Genomic DNA, 6,000 nt, shown 5'->3' with positions numbered 1-6,000 from the left:
AGAAAAGTCTATGGCTTCAAAATATGTATGTGTATATGGTAATAGAGGATTACAGGGCACCTGAGAGAAATGTAAGATATAAGAACAGACTAGAAGAAAAGGGATGAAGCATGTGATTAGTAGATTACTAGGAAGAAATTGAAAGACCAGAACAGGACAGGCACACAAGAAGTGCATGAAGAAAGGGAGAACTAGGATTAAGTGTATGGGAATACCATGGGTTAGCCTGTTCTTAGAGATGTTCAGACTTGATTACTGATATGGATGCAGATTGAAACCTTGTTTAGTTCTGCCTGTTCCTGACAAGAGCCCTGACCTTGTTATGAACCCCTCTCACCCCCCCCCCCCCCACGCAGAACAGATCTAAGAAGCCCACAGTCTTCAGCATGACCCTACTTGGGGCACACTTGCATGAGCTCAGTTGCAGAACGTGGCTCAAGTTTTCAAGTCACACAACAGTTAACCCAGCTAAAGCATGTCACTGGCCCTGTAAGGGAAGCAATATCAGCAGCCCCAAGTACTTCACTCCTCCCTGTTATAAATAACAGAAAGATTACTTAGATATCATGTAGCTTCCTTTCTATTTAACTAGTTGCCATAGGGTCTCTACTATCAAGCTATGTGATAGTCACAGCTACCCAGTGTATCTCTAACCTCTATAAACTCTTTCTGCTTAGGAAAAAAAAAGGTAGGAAATTAAGTTTCAAAGAATTTTCTGGAAGCATAGAGACCATCTGATGATGTCTGGTGCCTCTTTAGAAAAACTAAGTCAGAAAATTCCAACTTATGAAAATGGGGAATGAAGAATTAAAGTACATGTTGAGGCAACCTTCACTCTGCCTGACTTGTGCAGCCTCCACTACATGAATAGCTCACATACTCTCACGTTGTCTTTGAACTGTGCAGAATGGGAGGTGGCTATACTTGCCCTGCAGCCAAATACCTGGTGCACTTCACAGACCAGATCTCTTAAATCTGATAAGCCCTTTGCCTCTTTTTATATTTCTCTGTCTTTATGAAGTTGATGCAATCTAACTCTGCACTCACTTGTCATTAAATTTGTCACGCACAGACAGCTGCCAGCTAACTGTTGACATCCTTTGCCCTCCTTATTTATGCAACTTATTCAATGCAGTGCTTTGGTGAGATGTTTAGGATTTCTCAAAGATACATGAACCCCTCCTTTGATCAGATGAGGATCCTGTCAAAGAATTTACTAGCCCATCTGCAGATGGCTATAATCCATTCCTGTGATCGCCTTTTAACACAAATAATAGCTCTGTTGAACTGCTATGACTAATCCTTCAGGCTAATCACACCTCAAACAGTGAAGATTGTTAGAAGATTTGCACATAATCCCACTGCTATTGACATGGAAGGGGTGAGTGTCAAGGTTTTACAGATATATCCTTTAATCCTTTATTTCCGATTATTCAAAGATACAGAAGGGCATGAAATACTATTGGACAACTTTAACTCTGTATTAAGCATGTCTCCTGTCGCTGAATATAAGATCTGTCACTGAATTTATGAATCTCCCAGATGTGAGATTGGCCAAGGGTCATGCCTCACATTCTGCAAGTGCAAAAGTGAAGCAGAAAGCTGAGCTATGAGCTGCTAGATCAGCAAAGGTTCTCTCCTCTTTGTGTGTAAGGATTAGAGTGTAAGGAGAACTCAGCCAAAGTAATGCCTTTTGAATTAGATGCATACATTAATTCTTATTAACATGGTTTGGGGAGAGAAAAATTCTTTTTCTGTTATAATTTTTTAATGAGAAAATCTAATCCCCAGTTAGTCTATGCCAAACCAGCAGTTGGTTTCAGCACTATTGTCTGAAATGTGACATTTAAGAATTTGTTTCTTAAAAGAATGCAGCATTTTTCATATAAAAATAAATTTTGGACCTATTTCATGACAAGAGGATAGGGACAAACTCTTGGGGACAGGGACAAACTCTTTTCAGTTGTCCTGTGTGACAGAACAAGAGGCAACGGGCAAAAGCTGAAGCACAGGCAGTTCCGCCTGAACGTGAGGGGGAATTTCTTCACTGTGAGAGTGACGGAGCCCTGGCACAGGTTGCCCAGAGAGGTTGTGGACTCTCTTTCTCTGGAGATCTTCAAGGCCTGCCTGGATGCAACCCTGTCTACCATGCTCTAGGTGCCCCTGCTTGAGGAGGTGGGTTGGACTAGATGATCTCCAGAGGTTTCTTCCAACCTTACTGATTCTATGATTCTATGACATAAATCTAGTAAATATAAGAGAGGATGAAAATGACCCCTCTTATGACAGTGTTTCGCTAATTTTGACTTCACTCTGTTTTATAAGTACTTTTGAACCATGTGAATGGTAGTTTGGGTTTCCTCTAGTAAGCAAGCTTTGTGGGCTAAAGAAATTGATAAAAATAACAATAGAAATAACCTCTTACTCTGTTGCATTTCTGTCACCTGGCTGCTTGCTGTAGGCCTCCTTTTTATGAGTCACTGTGATCACAACAGTTTGCTCAGCTGAACTATCTACCATAGCTCAGACTGTTTGATGAGCAAAGTGTGTTATAAATGATGTAGAAAATGTGATGCAATTAAAATCTGCATACCACTGAGGTATGTGCTCTGTAAATACACAAAAGTAAACAACCATGATGTTTTACTTGTGGTCAAATTGGTTATTTGCTATAGTAGGTGTCAGTCCCTCGATCGATTAAGGTATAAACTAAGCTTATTTATTTATTTATTTATATCTGTCAGGTATGCAGATAATATTGGGAAGAGCCTACCAGTAAAGGGCATTAATGCACACTGGGTTTTCAAAGCTAAGGCTGTTATATGATAGCAATACCCCTCCTGAGCTGTCTTCCTGTCATTTCAATTTTTCTTCAGTGCGTAAGATAACATGTAGGAGCTTTGTTTTCCAGGTTTGTGGGCACATAAGGAAAAGCAAGAGGAAAGATGATCAAATGAGAATAGCTAATGTAATAATATAAATGTCTTTTCCATAAATATATAGGCTTGAGGTCAGAGCAAAAGCTCAAGAGCCAGGGCTACTAGCTCCTAGGCTTTGTTCTGTGATCTGCTGCTAAGATTATCCTTGAATTAACCAGTCAAGTTCCTGGGGTAGGATCCTGAAAATAGGCCCTGCCGTTTATATTGTCCTCTCTTCAGCTGTCAAGGATGCATTTCATAGAGGGCCATTCAGCTGAGGTAGGTCCATGGCTAAATGCTCAGCTTCTTTGCTTACTCTCCCTTAATCACAGCAAAGAAGCAACAAACACAACAGAACCAATGCTAAAGTCATCTGAGGCGACTCTGAACACATACAGGATTATTGGCTTGACAATTTCATTCCTGTTTATCATATTTTAGAGTAGAATCACATTTTAAGGAACCTCGATGGAATTAGTAACTACCTGAAGGTACTTTAGATGATTAAGTTCTAATTGCATTTTGGTTATTCAAAACATACATTTTAACATCATAAAAGCTGATTATGGACTTGATTTTACTGATTCTCTAGCTAGTACCAGAACAGAATGTATGGTTCCTGGCATACTTCATGGCAGCTGGAACACAATAAGAGCCTGTTTTTTATCTGAGATTTTGGTGAATATCAGGATGCCAGGAAGACATGTAGGGCTTCCAAACTAGACTGGTTCAAGCTTTATTCAGTCAGACAAAGAAGAATCTAAGTAAAACAAAATCTGTCATTTTGGCTGTTTCTATATCTATATACATTAAAATAGTACCCTTCACATCATGACACAAACAAATCATGCATATTTCTTAATTTTTTCCTAGTGTTTATCAGACACATAAGTCTATTAACTAATTAGAAATTTCTAAAAAAGTGTCATGCTTGCATATATATTTTTCTGAAGTGGTTCTCTTTTTCCACCACAACACATATGTTGTTTACATCCTTAGTTTTATGATATTACCACATAGAGAAATACTATCCACAGCCCAGGCCCTCATATAACCTTACAGGAATGACCCATCTGACCATTTGTCTTTGAACAGGCCTTACTCTTTACAGTATCTCTATTAATTGGTGAATTAAAAATATACCATGATTTCTATGTTTGGGGGAGATACTCTGTGATTTGCTGTAATCTTGAGGATACCTATACTTTTGCAGTTAGATTTTGGGAGTCTATGAATTATAAAGCCTAGTTTTGCTCTCTCTTTGCTCTCGAGTTAAGCTACAAAGAAAATGTCCTGCAGAAATAATATACTAACTATTTGGATCTGCCCTGGATAAGATTTAAACCTATCTTTCCAGAAGGTGTGTGCCAGCATCTTCAATTATTACAGTATAGGAAGAACTGCATAGGCTTAAACAGGAGATTAATTGTTTCAGTTAGGATGAAATTCTTTCACTAACCTTTTACACAAGGTTAAACAAGGGGATCATTACAGTTTGTCTTCCATTGTTATCTATTAATTTATAAACAAGGATTCCTTAAAACCTGTCATCTAACACCTTCCAGCAGCAAAGATTTAAGTCCAAGGGAAGACAAGCCTTTTTACAGGAAGAATGGGCAAAGTGAGACTCAGGCAGCAAAAACTCCACAGAAATAACTTTCCATCCTACTAATTGGAGCACAGAAACCTCATGAATGGGTCAAAATGGAAAAAATTTAGGTTTCTTAACATCTCACAGTGATATCTGCTCACAAACAGTGTTGTGGCTGACATGTCCCTCTGCCCTCATGTCTTCTCCTGTAGCACCATTTCATTATGTCATATGATGATCTCCAAGACATGATCTATCAAGTATCAAGTATGACACTTTGATCAACACTTTCTCTATGGTTTATCAGTTATAACTTAAATGATATAGAAATTAATTACATTTGTTTTGTGTGTTTGAGAAAGGGGTGTATCTTAAAAAAAAAAAAAAAAAAAAAAAAAAAAAAAAAAGACCATGCCTCTCCTATAATAGCACATGTTTGGTCAAAGATCACAGAGCCTACATGATAAACCAAGTATGGTTTCTGTTCATTCCTAGTGAGTTAAAGTTCAAAAGCAATCAAAAGCAATCCATCAAAAGCAATAAAATTTGTAGGTTTGCCTTAGCTTGTGCAGTGGATTCTCTATCTGACTGTGGCTTCACTTGTTAACAAATTTTAACTCTGTTAAACTAGTGGTTTGCTAATTGCAATCTAAAAGTAATATGACTGTTTCAGAAAGCTTTACACTTTTAGATAACTTTAAAATCCTCCTTCTACAGTATGGAGAGGCAAACCTTTTTTTCTTCCAAAGCAGAGAAGAGAGAACAATTTTATCTTCTTCTTTCATAGATGCAAGACAGATCCTGCGATTAAGCTAGGCGCTCTCTGGTGGATAGAAAAAGTTGAGAAAGGTAGTTTCTTGTTCCTACCAATGCTAACCTGATAACCAAAGTGATGGTGGTATATGGTGAAGAGGACTGCTAAGAAGTCTGCAGTGGCTGAGGTGGCATCTGCAAGGTAGGAATCATAGATCTGGGGACACAGTGGAAACTTTGGTGTAACTTTGATTTTTTTACTGAAGATGTACAGTTTCCAAATAAGAATGCCATCAGTATCTGAATATCGGTGTACTTCCTGCATTTTGGTTTCAAAATACCTATAAAGCTTTTTTTTTTTCCCTTTTTTTTTTTCTATTTCAAAACACATATAAAAGCTTTCTCAGCTCCTCTCTATTTATCCTGGGTTAGAGCAGCATGCTCCCCTCTTTGCAGCACAGAGCAGTGGCAGTGCTGGAGATAGTGCTGGAGCTGCCAGACCTGCTTTGCAGTTCCAGGACACGGAGCCAGCAAAGAAGTGTCTGGCAGCAGCAGCTCAGCACTCAGCTGTGCAACACTCCCGTCCTCCTAATGCATTTTACACTCAGCAGATTGAATTGCTTTGGTCTTCTCATTTATTTTTCTTCCAGCAAACAAAACAACTTTTTTGCTCCTCTTCCTTGACAAAGAGTTTTGCCATATGCTCCAAATCAATTGCAACCTTTTTGATGCTTTGCT

The sequence above is a fragment of the Rhea pennata genome, chromosome 3, assembly GCF_028389875.1.
Source record: "Rhea pennata isolate bPtePen1 chromosome 3, bPtePen1.pri, whole genome shotgun sequence".
In the NCBI taxonomy this organism is placed as follows: Eukaryota; Metazoa; Chordata; class Aves; order Rheiformes; family Rheidae; genus Rhea; species Rhea pennata.
Note: the sequence above shows the minus strand (reverse complement) of the source record.